This window comes from Oncorhynchus nerka, linkage group LG7 (genome assembly GCF_034236695.1).
Source record: "Oncorhynchus nerka isolate Pitt River linkage group LG7, Oner_Uvic_2.0, whole genome shotgun sequence".
NCBI classification, from domain to species: domain Eukaryota; kingdom Metazoa; phylum Chordata; class Actinopteri; order Salmoniformes; family Salmonidae; genus Oncorhynchus; species Oncorhynchus nerka.
Window position 1 is genome coordinate 81492258 of NC_088402.1, and position 17567 is coordinate 81509824.

At 47.8% G+C, this 17567-nt stretch overlaps 1 pseudogene; it reads right to left on the minus strand.

Annotated features, from left to right (window-relative positions):
* Positions 1 to 1240: 1240 nt before the first annotated feature.
* LOC115118144 (zinc finger protein 385A-like) overlaps positions 1241 to 17567 on the minus strand; it is a 242474-nt pseudogene continuing 226147 nt past the window's right edge.

Here is a 17567-nt window from a genome sequence, read left to right on the forward strand (position 1 = left end):
TGTACTGACATACTGCAGTAACATTATTATCTCTGTACTGACATACTGCAGGGACCTTATTCTCTCTGAACTGACATACTGCAGTAACATTATTCTCTCTGACATACTGCAGTAACATTATTCTCTCTGAACTGACATACTGCAGGGACCTTATTCTCTCTGAACTGACATACTGCAGTAACCTTATTCTCTCTGACATACTGCAGTAACATTATTCTCTCTGACATCTCTCTGAACTGACATATGGCAGTGACATTATTCTCTCTGACATACTGCAGTGACATTATTCTCTCTAAACTGACATACTGCTGTGACATTATTCTCTCTGAACTGACATACTGCAGTGACGTTATTCTCTCTGACATACTGCAGTGACATTATTCTCTCTGACATACTGCAGTGACATGATTCTCTCTGAACTGACATACTGCAGTGACATTATTCTCTCTGACATACTGAAGTGACATTATTCTCTCTGAACTGACATACTGCAGTGACGTTATTCTCTCTGACATACTGCAGTGACATTATTCTCTCTGACATACTGCAGTGACATGATTCTCTCTGAACTGACATACTGCAGTGACATTATTCTCTCTGACATACTGCAGTGACATTATTCTCTCTGACATACTGAAGTGACATTATTCTCTCTGACATACTGCAGTGACATTATTCTCTCTGACATACTGCAGTAACCTTATTCTCTCTGAACTGACATACTGCAGTGACATGATTCTCTCTGAACTGACATACTGCAGTGACATGATTCTCTCTGAACTGACATACTGCAGTGACATTATTCTCTCTGACATACTGCAGTGACATTATTCTCTCTGGCATACTGCAGTGACCTTATTCTCTCTGACATACTGCAGTAACCTTATTCTCTCTGAACTGACATACTGCAGTGACATTATTCTCTCTGACATACTGCAGTGACATTATTCTCTCTGACATACTGCAGTAACCTTATTCTCTCTGACATACTGCAGTGACATTATTCTCTCTGAACTGACATACTGCAGTGACATTATTCTCTCTGAACTGACATACTGCAGTGACATTATTCTCTCTGACATACTGCAGTGACATTATTCTCTCTGAACTGACATACTGCAGTAACATTATTCTCTCTGACATACTGCAGTGACATGATTCTCTCTGAACTGACATACTGCAGTGACATTATTCTCTCTGACATACTGCAGTGACATTATTCTCTCTGACATACTGCAGTGACATTATTCTCTCTGACATACTGCAGTAACCTTATTCTCTCTGAACTGACATATTGCAGTGACATTATTCTCTCTGTACTGACATACTGCAGTGACATTATTCTCTTGGTTTGGAGGTGCATAGTACAGTAAGAACACTTAAGACCAGAAGGATGAGGAAAGAGTCTGTATACCCATCACATACTGTACTGAAAGTTAGTTGCAATGGAGGTGTGTGTGTGTGTGTGTGTGTGTGTGTGTGTGTGTGTGTGTGTGTGTGTGTGTCTGTGTGTCTCTGTGTGTGTGTGTGTCTGTGTGTGTGTGTGTGCTATGTGTTTTATAAGAGCCATCAGTGTGATGGATCTCACAGTATGTGGGGAGAGAGAGGTGAGAGATGAACAAGCATACTGCAGTCCATCCAATGCATACTGAGTATCTCTCCTCCTATTGCCCTCTCTCTCCTTCTCTCTCCATCAGTCTATCACTCACAGTCACAAGCCTCTGAGATGGAAGGAGAGTTTTAGCTCAGGGAAAAAGGAAAACGAGGGACTCCATCTCCTTCTTTCAGGTGCTCTCTTCCCTTTAATTTCTTCTCATCTACATGTTTGAACTTTTTCTTTGTTTCCCGATGGTTTGATTGTTTACATTTATTTCTTCACAGTGTGCTTTTGTAGTGGCTGCTCCTGACTGGCCGAGGTGGAGGAGGTGGAGTCAGTAAGGAGAGAAGAGGATTGGCACGTGGGAGGTGCGCATGGGCCCGGGGGCGGGTCTTAAGATGGCATGGCTGAGAGGTGGGCCCTGTAATAGGTGGTGGTGGTGGTGATGCGGGTGGTGCTGGGCCGAAGACGCTGCTGCAGCACGAAGCTGAGCCAATTGGTGGTTCGAGGAAGCGGCTGCGGCCATCGCTGCAGCAACAGCCAGGGGACTGGGCAAGAGCCCTGCCCCCAAACATTTGGAGAGATCCTTAGAGAAGTTCAGAGAGGACTGGGGGGGAGAGGGAGAGAGGGAGAGAGGGAGTTTAGTGGCAGACGCTGAACACATGTAGCACAAAACAAATATAGAAAAACATTTCAGTTTGTACCTATTTGATCTGTCTTAACACAGAGGCTTCTGATTAGACTGTATGTCCAGCACATTCCAAAATGGAACTTCAGGGCATTAGTAATGCATCTACCTACTGATTACTCAGAAAACAACCTCCTCACTATCAGTGGATAAACTAGTGAATTTGAGCTAGCCCTGGCAAGGGATAATCATTAGTTAAACTAGCCTTGGCCCAGTAGAGGTCAGGTAAGTGATCAGAAGTGAAACGTTACCGTGAGGTCAGCTACCCTGTGCTTCTTGTGTCGGCTGAGAAGAGGGTTAGGTTTCCCTGCCACTCCGTCCCTGTGCCTTCGACTAGATATGTGCTGCAGGGAGGGAGAGCGATATAAAGGTTTAGACAGCAGCCAGACGATCCAGGACTGACACAGTCATATGGCGACTGCTGTTGCACCATAATTATTTCACCGATCCAATCTTCTCAGTTAGTACGTAAGGAGTACGTGCTGGCGGTCAATTTGGAATAGTAGTCACCTCTAGGGGTCTTTAGGGGCCTAGTGTGAAAATGAGTAGTCACCTCTAGGGGTCTTTAGGGGCCTAGTGTAAAAATCAGACATCACCTCTAGGGGTCTTTAGGGGCCTAGTGTGAAAATGAGACATCACCTCTAGGGGTCTTTAGGGGCCTAGTGTAAAAATGAGACATCACCTCTAGGGGTCTTTAGGGGCCTAGTGTAAATATGAGTAGTCACCTCTAGGGGTCTTTAGGGGCCTAGTGTGAAAATGAGGCATCACCTCTAGGGGTCTTTAAGGGCCTAGTGTAAAAATGAGTAGCCACCTCTAGGGGTCTTTAGGGGCCTAGTGTGAAAATGAGACATCACCTCTAGGGGTCTTTAGGGGCCTAGTGTAAAAATGAGACATCACCTCTAGGGGTCTTTAGGGGCCTAGTGTAAAAATGAGACATCACCTCTAGGGGTCTTTAGGGGCCTAGTGTAAAAATGAGTAGCCACCTCTAGGGGTCTTTAGGGGCCTAGTGTGAAAATGAGAAGTCACCTCTAGGGGTCTTTAGGGGCCTAGTGTGAAAATGAGATGTCACCTCTAGGGGTCTTTAGGGGCCTAGTGTAAAAATAGGACATCACCTCTAGGGGTCTTTAGGGGCCTAGTGTGAAAATGTGAAGTCATCTGGATAAAGGGGTCTACTGTATGTGGCCCCCGCCTCTCTCACCTGTTTGAGTTGCAGTTCAGGGTTGACCCACATGTTGCAAATCCCCCCCCCACACACACACACACGCACGCACATGCACGCACGCACGCACGCACACACCATCATCCTCACCTGTTTGAGTTGCAGTTCAGAGTTGACCCTCACGTTGCAGATCTCACAGTGGAAGGTGCGTTCCTCAGTGTTGGGGTCCAGTGGTCCCCCTCCCAGCTCCCCCGGGGGTTTGGGGCCCAGCCGAGGGTACGCCTTGATAGGACCCAGCCCACGGCGAGCCTCCAGGATAGTTTTGTGTTTGGTACCTACACACACAAGTTTTCCTTAATTGACTTAAAGAAAATGGTGTCTAACTATCCAGTGAGGGATGGGTCAAGACACAAAGTAAAAATGCATTCAATCCTTTATTCACACACGCACGCACGGACACACACACACGCACGCACGCACGGACACACACACACACAAAGCATCAGTCTTTAGTCCAGGATGACATCACCCCAAAAACTAACATAAGTGTATACACCATGCTGAACTGTTCTATATCCCCATCTATCAGCCACAGCTCATTGAACTGTTCTATATCCCCTTCTATCAGCCACAGCTTATTGAACTGTTCTATAACCCCATCTATCAGCCAGAGCGCATTGAACTGTTCTATAACCCCATCTATCAGCCACAGCTCATTGAACTGTTCCATAACCCCATCTATCAGCCACAGCTCATTGAACTGTTCCATAACCCCATCTATCAGCCACAGCTCATTGAACTGTTCCATAACCCCATCTATCAGCCACAGCTCATTGAACTGTTCCATAACCCCATCTATCAGCCAGAGCTCATTGAACTGTTCTATAACCCCATCTATCAGCCACAGCTCATTGAACTGTTCCATAACCCCATCTATCAGCCACAGCTCATTGAACTGTTCCATAACCCCATCTATCAGCCACAGCTCATTGAACTGTTCCATAACCCCATCTATCAGCCACAGCTCATTGAACTGTTCCATAACCCCATCTATCAGCCAGAGCTCATTGAACTGTTCTATAACCCCATCTATCAGCCACAGCTCATTGAACTGTTCTATAACCCCATCTATCAGCCACAGCTCATTAAACTGTTCTATAACCCCATCTATCAGCCACACCTTATTGAACTGTTCTATAACCCCATCTATTAGCCACAGCTCATTGAACTGTTCTATATCCCCATCTATCAGCCACAGCTCATTGAACTGTTCCATAACCCCATCTATCAGCCACAGCTCATTGAACTGTTCTATATCCCCATCTATCAGCCACAGCTCATTGAACTGTTCCATAACCCCATCTATCAGCCACAGCTCATTGAACTGTTCTATAACCCCATCTATCAGCCACAGCTCATTGAACTGTTCTATAACCCCATCTATCAGCCACAGCTCATTGAACTGTTCTATAACCCCATCTATCAGCCACAGCTTATTGAACTGTTCTATAACACCATCTATTAGCCACAGCTCATTGAACTGTTCTATAACCCCATCTATCAGCCACAGCTCATTGAACTGTTCTATAACCCCATCTATCAGCCACAGCTTATTGAACTGTTCTATAACCCCATCTATCAGCCACAGCTCATTGAACTGTTCTATAACCCCATCTATCAGCCACAGCTCATTGAACTGTTCTATAACCCCATCTATCAGCCACAGCTCATTGAACTGTTCCATAACCCCATCTATCAGCCACAGCTCATTGAACTGTTCTATAACCCCATCTCTCAGCCTCATTGATATGTTCAGCCACAGCTCATCACCATGAGTATCTGGGCTCTATCTCCTCATAATGGTGGGGAATATGACAATGACAAATATTAGAATGTGTTAACTAGCTTTTAGAGTATTAACTAGCGGCTAGAGAAGTCTGTACTGTACCGCCATCTGAACCACAGGAGGTTGGTGGCACCTTAATTGGAGAGGACGGGCTCGTGGTAATGGCTGGAGCCGAATGGTATCAAATACATCAAACATGGTTTCCATGGGGTTGATTCCATTCCATTAGCTCTGTTATGGCCATTACTATGAATCGTCCTCCCCTCAGCAGCCTCCTGTGACCTGAACTTTCCTCTAACTCAGCACTGGTAGGCAGCAGAGTAGAGTACACAAAGCACATGTACAGTTAGTGAAATGTGATGGTGTAGGGTGAAGTTACCCCTATATGCTGATATTGAGTCAGTTAGTCCTTTCCCCCACTAATGGTTAAGGTAAGGATTGGGGAAGGGGAAGCTGATCCTAGATCTAGTCTTAGGGGAAACTTCACCTGGAGTGGAATGGGACTAGGAGGGGAGGTGTAGTATTAATATGAACCACTAGAGGGCCACTGTGATGTGGTAACGCTGTAGGCTACAGTAGTGGCGTTATGGCTGTAACCGTGTAAGTCGCTCTGGATAAGAGCGTCTGCTAAATGACTTAAATGTAAATGTAAATGTCTCCACTGTTAGAGTTGACATTGGCATAGAACTGAAAGACGTCTATCTCTCTCTGTTCTTTTAGGGTAGCCAGTTGAATGTTCTGGGTTAGGGTTAGCTTTTCTGAGAGGTCATGTGCCAACATCTAGATGACATCTGTAATATTGAAGTCAACTCGGTGCATAGGTCAACTGCTTTTGGTCTTCAAAGAATGGAAGTATGGTGGTCCCGTGCAGTATGTTCTGTGAGCTGCCTCGTGGTGGAATATGAGTGTTACTCTCTTGTTCAAATGGTTTGCATTACACACACAGACAGCCCTGACGATGTTAGTTCTGGTCTTCTTAATGCTGGTCCTCTGAATGACGAGGTCATTACGTTCAGAAGGTAGTATTAATGTGTCGAATCTAGAGGTTATTAGTCATGACATCACAATACAAAGGTGCATTCAAACTCAAGGACTTCAAAGCCTTCAAAGAGTGAAAGAGCTGTCTGTTTTCTGTGCTCTCTCTCGTGCTGAAATATGAGTGTCATTCCTTGTTCAAGTTGTGTGCATTAGATTGACTGACAGCATACACGTTGTTGTGCCAAAATAGTTCCTTTCTAACTAGTGTGTTAGAAAAAGGGCAGCATGCTCAGTCTAAAAATATGATTCTTATTTCCTGCATTACACACAGATGTCCTGCTACCAAAATTGTTCCTTTATAACTAATTTCATGTTTTGTTCTTGGATGAAAAATTCTAGTCATGTCCTACCCTCCGTGTCCCCACTACTCCCCCGATCCCAGAACCTCAATCACGCCATTTTGCACTTGGTCTGACCGAGAGTTTGTTTACGTCCCAAATAGCACCCTATTTCCTGTATGGTGCTCTGCTTTTCAACAGAGCACTGGTCAAAATGAGTGCTTTCTATAGGGAATAGGGTGCCAAAGGTTGGCATTTTACTTTGACTTGTTCTCCCAAATCCCTGATCTTTGAGCAGTGAGTAATAGGTTACAGCAGGAAAACATGGGGGAGGAGGGGGAGGTGGGGGAGGAGGGGGATAAAGAAGAAGGAGGAGGAGGGAGGTCTGGAATGATTTCACTTGTGGCCAATAATGTGCACTTGGAGTTTTTTGCGGTCTTTGTTCTATTCTGTGCAGACAATAGATGAACCCTGTCTGGGTTTCCTCGTCCTGCGTGCCGAGCTGCTTGACTCACAGTTACAATGAAACACTACACAAACAGACAGGAGATGTCTCTAAACATGAAGAGAGACAATACACGGCGAGGAACTGTTTTATAAACGTATGATTACGGTTCAACACACACCCATCCACAACCTTTACTTCTCAACCTCTTTTTGTTCATAGCACTGCTAGTCACACTGTGCATGTCTCTGTTTGTTTGTCTGTCTGTTTGTACAACATATGCTTTTATTTTTCAAATTCTTGTTTTGGTAATGAGAGATATTGCTTCCAGATTGTGAGTTGATTTGGACTGTTAATCTTCTCAGATTGAACTGCTTTGGGGGGTGTAGGGCTGTTGACAGGGGTAGTGGTAGCCAGGTGGAAAGCATGGACAGCCGTAAAAAAAATGCTTTTTGAAATTCTCAATTATCATGGATTTATCGGTGGTGGCAGGTGTTTCCTACATATCACGGGGGCTATTCGATGCTAATCGATGCTAATGCAGTATGCCACAGGATGTTTTTGTGCTGGTCAAGGGCAGTGAGGTCTGGAGTTAACCAAGGGCTATATCTGTTCCCGGGTCTACATTTTTTGAATGGGGCTTATTTAAGATTGTGAGGAAAGCACTTTTAAAGAATAACCATTCTACTGATGGATTGAGGTCAATATCCTTACAGGATACCTTGTTTTCGGGAGCGTTTGACAGTGATGAGGGGTGGTCGTTTGACCGCAGACCCATTACGGACGCAGGCAATGAGGCAGTGATCGCTGAGATCCTGGTTGAAGACAGCAGAGGTGTATTTGGAGGGCAGGTTGGTTAGGATGATATCTATGAGGGTGCCTGTCTTTACGGATTTGGGGTTGTACCTGGTGGGTTCATTGATAATTTGTGTGAGATTGAGGGCATCAAGCTTAGATTGTAGGATGGCCGGTGTGTTAAGCATGTCCCAGTTTAGGTCACCTAGTAGCACGAGCTCTGAAGATAGATGGGGGGCGATCAATTCACATATGGTGTCCAGGGCACAGCTGGGAGAGCAGAAGGTGGTCTATAGCAAGCAGCAATGGTGAGAGACTTGTTTCTGGAAAGGTGGATTTTTTAAAGTAGAAGCTGAATTTGTTTGGGCACAGACCTGGATAGTAAGACAGAACTCTGCAGGCTCTCCAGGCTACTAGCCTTTTAAAATGATAAACTTGGATTAGCTAATACAATGTGCCATTGGAACACAGGAGAGATGGTTGCTGATAATGGGCCTCTGTCCGCCTGTGTAGATATTCCATAAAAAATAAGCAGTTTCCAGCTACAATAGTCATTTAGAACATTAACAGTGTCTACACTGTATTTCTGATCAATTTTATGTTATTTTAATGGAAAAAAATAGCTTTTCTTTCAAAAACAAGGACATTTCTAAGTGACCCAAAACTTCTGAACGGTAGTGTATATAATTTGTATCAAGGTGTACAACATCTAAAGACCTGCATCACCATACTGAGAGATTTGCAGTTTCTAAAATGACTTATTTAGGTGTTATTGGAGCCTTTGTTCATGTTTTCCGTGGCCCTCATACTGCAGAACGAGCAATGAGAAAGTCTATGGCGGGTGGGGTAGGTTTCTCAAAACCATGTGAAATGCAAAAAAAGTATCTGGACCTTTCTATAACATGACATCTACATTAAAAAATGTGAGAATTGGTAAAAAAAATAGTGAACCAGCCCTTTAAGTACTAACTATTCAGATGATTACTAAGTGTCCTCTCCTAGATTAGTGACCTGAGAGGGCCACCATACCATACACCCATACTCTAAGCTATGTACCTTTGTTGTGAGCCTCCAGCTGTGAGAGGGAGTTGACGGACACTTTGCACAGTGAGCAGTAGAGGAGCTTCTTGACCTTGTCCTCCTCTGTCTCTGGGCCGGCTGGGGTCCCGGGAGCCACAGGGGCCACTGGAACACCACTCTGCTCAGGGATGGTGGTGTTGAAACCCACGGGGGAGTCAGAGGATGAGGGGAGAAGGGGAGAAGGTGTGAGGGTGGGGGTGGTCAGCATGGGATACCCGGAGGGGGAAAGGGGGGAGTCGTGGGTGGAGAGGGGAGGCAGGGGGGGTAGGGGCCCAGGCGGGGCCATGAGAGGCCCCCGTTTAACAGTGGTGGCAGAGAGAGGCGTGGTTCATCTAGAAACGGAGAGAGTAGAAATATGATGTCAAATGAAATGCAGTGTTGGCAGAAAATCTAAACAGACTTGTTTTTCTGAGTAAAAGTGTGTAACTAAAACAATGAAGTGTTTACAATAGACTTTCGATGATGCCTTTCAAGTATGTATGTGGTGAAGCAAAGTCCAAATGTTTCCTTTTAACATGTGACCAACCACATCCTTACCCAACCCAAGCCCTTCAACTACAATACACTGGCTGGTTCGGAGATCACGCAAACACCATTTTAAGCTAATTTTAACTCACTAATGTAAAGGACTCCAAAAGCAAAACACTGGCCTGCCATTATGGGGAAGTATTTTAGTATTCAGTATGACCTTATCATTGTCTAGTGTTACTATAGCAATTATATATGGGGATTGGAGGAAGCAGGCCTGAAACCAGGGACAGGGCCAATAACATATATTTTTTAATGATATACTCTACGAACACATGGCATATACTGTATATATGTCTGGGGACAACACTGTAACTTCAACAGACATGTTTTCTCTTTTGAAGTGTCATAGTACTTCTCTGCTCTCACTAATTGTATAGTGCACTACTGTTGACCAGCGCCCCCTAGTCTCATTTCCCATAGTGCACTGCTTCTGACCGGAGCGATGCCATAGTCAATAGTAGTGCACATAAGGAATATGGTGCCAATCCGGACGCAGACTGTATGGAGCCTGATCATTGGATGATTGTTCTGTTACTGTATCCATGTCGGTCTCTCCCTGAAGAGGTAGCCTACCGACTTTCTGCATATAAACTGCATCGTATTCGATTCAGACGGCCAAATAAAAAAGCTGTTGTCTCTTCTCGATGTATCAAATGATAAAGCTGTTGTTGAGTGCTTTCAATTCCACTGGTTTCCCAGGCAAATAGGACGTTCTACATTAGAGGAGCTTCCAGCTGCTCTGCATGCTGAACTTCTACCTTCACGCACTGAAAATGACACCACATAGAACATGCGTGTGCCATGTACATACACACTCCTCGCCGCCACCTCAGATCTCTCCAACACGCACGTCAGTGCCAGTTACCAGGTGGGTGTGTTGGGGTAGGGTGTATCCTCAGTGTATGTCCAGGTGTTCCTTTAGGTAGGCTATAGGGGAGGAAGGGGGCCCCATCCAGCCCTCCTCCACCCAGCCAGGTTAGGGCTCTAGGGGTATGGTACCCAGTGTGTATGGTCAGGCATTGGTGTAACAGGGTAGGCAGGGAGCCTGTGTCCCTCCAGCCCTCTCCTCTCCTCTGGCTGATGTGTGTGGTCAGGTATTGTGGTTACAGGAGGAGACAGGAGTGGTATTTATCCCCTGTGTACCCTAATTCTCCAGCCCTCTTCTCTCTGGCCATCCTAAATGATTCATGAGTTTAGAAAACCATCTCTGTTCTAATGAACACTCAGCATTATTCATTATGCTGCAGGGTGCCCTCTCTCCTCTCTCCGCCTGGCCTGGCCTCCCACCTCTGACTCAGACTAACAACACACACACACACTATTGGCCGGGAATTGGCTGAGGGTCCAGTGTCACAAGATAGTCTTTGATGGAAAAAATAATTATTTCACAGTTAGATCATGGCAGGCTTGTTTTGTCTCTCCTTCCCTCTGGGAAGTCTCTCAGAGCCTCGTTCATTGAGTGACTGCATGGCTGTAGGCTACAGAGATTGTCAGACTGGCCTCTTAAAAACTATTGTGCCGAACCCATAGTTCTAGAAACTATGGTGAATGAATAACCTGGCCAGATCAGTACAGCTTGGCTGAGTTGAGCTCTCCAGTCCCCTTTAGAGCTCTGGGTTCAGCTCTCCAGTCCCTTTTAGAGCTCTGGGTACAGCTCTCCAGTCCCCTTTAGAGCTCTGGGTTCAGCTCTCCAGTCCCCTTTAGAGCTCTGGGTTCAGCTCTCCAGTCCCCTTTAGAGCTCTGGGTTCAGCTCTCCAGTCCCCTTTAGAGCTCTGGGTTCAGCTCTCCAGTCCCCTTTAGAGCTCTGGGTTCAGCTCTCCAGTCCCCTTTAGAGCTCTGGGTTCAGCTCTCCAGTCCCCTTTAGAGCTCTGGGTTCAGCTCTCCAGTCCCCTTTAGAGCTCTGGGTACAGCTCTCCAGTCCCCTTTAGAGCTCTGGGTTCAGCTCTCCAGTCCCCTTTAGAGCTCTGGGTTCAGCTCTCCAGTCCCCTTTAGAGCTCTGGGTTCAGCTCTCCAGTCCCCTTTAGAGCTCTGGGTTCAGCTCTCCAGTCCCCTTTAGAGCTCTGGGTTCAGCTCTCCAGTCCCCTTTAGAGCTCTGGGTACAGCTCTCCAGTCCGCTTTCGAGCTTTGGGTTCAGTTTTCTACTCCATTTAAAGCTTTGGGTTCAGTTTTCTACTCCCTTTAGAGCTCTGGGTTCAACTCTCCAGTCCCCTTTAGAACTCTGGGTTCAGCTCTCCAGTCCCTTTTAGATCTCTGGGATCAGCTCTCCTGTCCCCTTTAGAGCTCTGGGTTCAGCTCTCTACTCTTTTTAGAGCTCTGGGTTCAGCTCTCTACTCCCTTTAGAGCTCTGGGTTCAGCTCTCTACTCCCATTAGATCTCTGGGTTCAGCTCTCTACTCCCTTTAGAGCTCTGGGTTCAGCTCTCTACTCCCTTTAGAGCTCTGGGTTCAGCTCTCTACTCCCTTTAGAGCTCTGGGGTCAGCTCTCTACTCCCTTTAGAGCTCTGGGGTCAGCTCTCTACTCCCTTTAGAGCTCTGGGGTCAGCTCTCTACTCCCTTTAGAGCTCTGGGGTCAGCTCTCTACTCCCTTTAGAGCTCTGGGTTCAGCTCTCTACTCCCTTTAGAGCTCTGGGGTCAATAGAGAGCAAGCCACAAGAAAGAGAAATAAACACCCATCGAATGTCCAGTACTTCCGTCATCACAACATAACCCGATGGTTCCAGAGGTGGGTCAAAGACACAAAATACATATGAAAACATAGTTAGGATGATGAAAAGCAGCTACATCAGCATGTTAAGTCCCTCACCATCAGTTAGTAGTTCTGATACTGTATGACTGGGCTGAGGGCTGGATTGGGCTGTGAGCTGGACTGGACTGAGGGCTGGACTGGGCTGTGAGCTGGACTGGGCTGAGGGCTGGACTGGGCTGAGGGCTGGACTGGGCTGTGAGCTGGACTGGGCTGGGCTGAGGGTTGGACTGGGCTGAGGGCTGGACTGGGCTGGGCTGAGGGCTGGACTGGGCTGTGAGCTGGACTGGGCTGGGCTGTGAGCTGGACTGGACTGAGGGCTGGACTGGGCTGAGGGCTGGACTGGGCTGAGGGCTGGACTGGGCTGAGGGCTGGACTGGGCTGTGAGCTGGACTGGGCTGAGGGCTGGACTGGGCTGTGAGCTGGACTGGGCTGAGGGCTGGACTGGGCTGAAGGCCGGACTGTGCTGAAGGCAGGACGCTGTGTGACTTAAGGACTGCAGGCTAAATGGCACCCTGTGAAGCAGAGAGGCGGCCAGACTGCCCCCATAAACATTTTACATGATTGTGGCGTCCCGACACTGTACTGTGCTGGCTCGGATATATTATTTTCACATTGTCATTTCAAATATGGTTCCAGCAGCTATGGTGGAATGCGTAGGCAGGCCAGCCCAGTACAGCTCAGTTTGGCTCGGCTCCATTTGGCCCAGTAGTGTGGAAATGGTATTGGTGCTTGGGTGTCGGTGAGACAAAGCCACATCAAAGATATAAAAACATGTGGGGAGAAGAAAGGCATCCAGACACAATCTTTAGGTTCGGAGTTATAACACTGAATAATGTCTCATGGTCTCGGTCTTTATCAATGTCTATGTTATTCTTTCAGCTTTGTTTAATGACACCTGCTCTGTGTTCCCATGGTGAAATTGTCTGGTAAACAGTGTTCGGAACTCAGTATAACCTTTTCAAATGCCACCGTGACCAGATTCAACATTTTCCCCTGTTCTTTCATTCCTAAGTGTTTTTGATCCAGGGAGGGACGGAGAGACAGACAGAGTGAGACTGGTGACAGTGAGGGAATGGAAAGTTCCGGTTGGTGAGGAGAGGAGATGGACAGAGACTGAAGCAGAAAGAGAGAGGAGAGAGAGAGAAACAGCCACACCCTCCCCAGTGCCCTCGGTCTCTAATAACCAATCTGTCACACCAACAGCACCAAATGACATTAGTGTCACGCCCTGATCTGTTTCACCTGTCCATGTGCTTGTCTCCACCCCCCTCCAGGTGTCGCCCATCTCCCCATTGTCCCCACCCCCTTATGTGTGTCTGTTGCCGGTTCGTCTGGTTTGTCAAGTCAACCAGTGTTTTTGTCTCAGCTCCTGCATTTCCCAGTCCGTCTTTTCTCGCCCTCCTGGTTTTGACCCTTGCCTGTCCTGTCTCTGAGCCCGCCTGCCTCACCACTCTGCCTGTCCTGTCTCTGAGCCCGCCTGCCTCACCACTCTGCCTGTCCTGTCTCTGAGCCCGCCTGCCTCACCACTCTGCCTGTCCTGTCTCTGAGCCCGCCTGCCTCACCACTCTGCCTGTCCTGTCTCTGAGCCCGCCTGCCTCACTACTCTGCCTGTCCTGTCTCTGAGCCCGCTTGCCTGACCACTCTGCCTGTCCTGTCTCTGAGCCCGCCTGCCTCACCACTCTGCCTGTCCTGTCTCTGAGCCAGCCTGCCTCACCACTCTGACTGACCTGTCTCTGAGCCCGCCTGCCTCACCACTCTGCCTGTCCTGTCTCTGAGCCCGCCTGCCTCACCACTCTGCCTGTCCTGTCTCTGAGCCCGCCTGCCTCACTACTCTGCCTGTCCTGTCTCTGAGCCCGCTTGCCTGACCACTCTGCCTGTCCTGTCTCTGAGCCCGCCTGCCTCACCACTCTGCCTGTCCTGTCTCTGAGCCCACCTGCCTTACCACTCTGCCTGTCCTGTCTCTGAGCCCGCCTGCCTCACCACTCTGCCTGTCCTGTCTCTGAGCCCACCTGCCTTACCACTCTGCCTGTCCTGTCTCTGAGCCCGCCTGCCTCACCACTCTGACTGACCTGTCTCTGAGCCCGCCTGCCTCACCACTCTGCCTGACCTGTCTCTGAGCCCGCCTTCCTCACCACTCTGCCTGTCCTGTCTCTGAGCCAGCCTGCCTCACCACTCTGACTGACCTGTCTCTGAGCCCGCCTGCCTCACCACTCTGCCTGACCTGTCTCTGAGCCCGCCTGCCTCACCACTCTGCCTGTCCTGAGCCCGCCTGCCTCACCACTCTGCCTGTCCAGTCTCTGAGCCCGCCTGCCTCACCACTCTGCCTGACCTGTCTCTGAGCCCGCCTGCAGTCCTAAACCTTTGCCCCACTACTCTGGAATATTACTGCCTTGACCTGTCGTTTGCCTGCCCCTGTTGCTGTAATAAACATTGTTACTTCAACACAGTCTGCATTTGGGTCTTACCTTCAAACCTGATAGTTAGATGAAACTATTAAACTGAGATCAGCTGTGATCTTTCCATACCAATAAATGTCATCCGACAGCTACAGTAACCTGTCTTATTCTCCTCCACTCACATGATATTTCTCTCTCTCTCCCTCCATCTACACCCTCTCCCCTTCTGTCTCACTAGTCATTTAGCCCCCTCTCTCCTTCTGTCTCACTAGTCATTTAGCCCCCTCTCTCCTTCTGTCTCACTAGTCATTTAGCACCCTCTCTCCTTCTGTCTCACTAGTCATTTAGCACCCTCTCCCCTTCTGTCTCACTAGTCATTTAGCCCCCTCTCTCCTTCTGTCTCACTAGTCATTTAGCCCCCTCTCTCCTTCTGTCTCACTAGTCATTTAGCCCCCTCTCTCCTTCTGTCTCACAAGTCATTTAGCCCCCTCTCTCCTTCTGTCTCACTAGTCATTTAGCACCCTCTCTCCTTCTGTCTCACTAGTCATTTAGCACCCTCTCTCCTTCTGTCTCACTAGTCATTTAGCACCCTCTCTCCTTCTGTCTCACTAGTCATTTAGCCCCCTCTCTCCTTCTGTCTCACTAGTCATTTAGCACCCTCTCTCATTCTGTCTCACTAGTCATTTAGCACCCTCTCTCCTTTTGTCTCACTAGTCATTTAGCACCCTCTCTCCTTCTGTCTCACTAGTCATTTAGCACCCTCTCTCCTTCTGTCTCACTAGTCATTTAGCACCCTCTCTCCTTTTGTCTCACTAGTCATTTAGCACCCTCTCTCCTTTTGTCTCACTAGTCATTTAGCACCCTCTCTCCTTCTGTCTCACTAGTCATTTAGCCCCCTCTCTCCTTTTGTCTCAAGAGTCATTTAGCCCCCTCTCTCCTTCTGTCTCACTAGTCATTTAGCCCCCTCTCTCCTTCTGTCTCACTAGTCATTTAGCACCCTCTCTCCTTCTGTCTCACTAGTCATTTAGCCCCCTCTCTCCTTCTGTCTCACTAGTCATTTAGCACCCTCTCTCCTTCTGTCTCACTAGTCATTTAGCACCCTCTCTCCTTCTGTCTCACTAGTCATTTAGCACCCTCTCTCCTTCTGTCTCACTAGTCATTTAGCACCCTCTCTCCTTTTGTCTCACTAGTCATTTAGCACCCTCTCTCCTTCTGTCTCACTAGTCATTTATCTCCCTCTCTCCTTCCTTCTCACTAGTCATTTAGCCCCCTCTCTCCTTCTGTCTCACTAGTCATTTAGCCCCCTCTCTCCTTCTGGCTCACTAGTCATTTAGCCCCCTCTCGCCTTCTGTCTCACTAGTCATTCAGCACCCTCTCTCCTTCTGTCTCACTCGTCATTTAGCCCCCTCTCTCCTTCTGTCTCACTAGTCATTTAGCACCCTCTCTCCTTCTGTCTCACTAGTCATTTAGCCCCCTCTCTCCTTCTGTCTCACTAGTCATTTAGCCCCCTCTCTCCTTCTGTCTCACTAGTCATTTAGCCCCCTCTCTCCTTCTGTCTCACTAGTCATTTAGCACCCTCTCTCCTTCTGTCTCACTAGTCATTTAGCACCCTCTCTCCTTCTGTCTCACTAGTCATTTAGCACCCTCTCTCCCTCTGTCTCACTAGTCATTTAGCACCCTCTCTCCTTTTGTCTCACTAGTCATTTAGCACCCTCTCTCCTTCTGTCTCACTAGTAATTTAGCCCCCTCTCTCCTTCTGTCTCACTAGTCATTTAGCCCCCTCTCTCCTTCTGTCTCACTAGTCATTTAGCACCCTCTCTCCTTCTGTCTCACTAGTCATTTAGCACCCTCTCTCCTTCTGTCTCACTAGTCATTTAGCCCCCTCTCTCCTTCTGTCTCACTAGTCATTTAGCACCCTCTCTCCCTCTGTCTCACTAGTCATTTAGCACCCTCTCTCCTTTTGTCTCACTAGTCATTTAGCACCCTCTCTCCTTCTGTCTCACTAGTCATTTAGCCCCCTCTCTCCTTCCTTCTCAGTAGTAATTTAGCCCCCTCTCTCCTTCTGGCTCATTAGTCATTTAGCCCCCTCTCTCCTTCTGTCTCACTAGTCATTTAGCCCCCTCTCTCCTTCTGTCTCACTAGTCATTTAGCCCCCTCTCTCCTTCTGTCTCACTAGTCATTTAGCACCCTCTCTCCTTCTGTCTCACTAGTCATTTAGCACCCTCTCTCCTTCTGTCTCACTAGTCATTTAGCCCCCTCTCTCCTTCTGTCTCACTAGTCATTTAGCACCCTCTCTCCCTCTGTCTCACTAGTCATTTAGCACCCTCTCTCCTGTTGTCTCACTAGTCATTTAGCACCCTCTCTCCTTCTGTCTCACTAGTCATTTAGCCCCCTCTCTCCTTCTGTCTCACTAGTCATTTAGCACCCTCTCTCCTTCTGTCTCACTAGTCATTTAGCACCCTCTCTCCTTCTGTCTCACTAGTCATTTAGCCCCCTCTCTCCTTCTGTCTCACTAGTCATTTAGCCCCCTCTCTCCTTCTGTCTCACTAGTCATTTAGCCCCCTCTCTCCTTCTGTCTCACTAGTCATTTAGCACCCTCTCTCCCTCTGTCTCACTAGTCATTTAGCACCCTCTCTCCTTTTGTCTCACTAGTCATTTAGCACCCTCTCTCCTTCTGTCTCACTAGTAATTTAGCCCCCTCTCTCCTTCTGTCTCACTAGTCATTTAGCCCCCTCTCTCCTTCCTTCTCAGTAGTCATTTAGCCCCCTCTCTCCTTCTGGCTCACTAGTCATTTAGCCCCCTCTCTCCTTCGGTCTCACTAGTCATTTAGCCCCCTCTCTCCTTCTGTCTCACTAGTCATTTAGCCCCCTCTCTCCTTCTGTCTCACTAGTCATTTAGCCCCCTCTCTCCTTCCGTCTCACTAGTCATTTAGCACCCTCTCTCCTTCTGTCTCACTAGTCATTTAGCCCC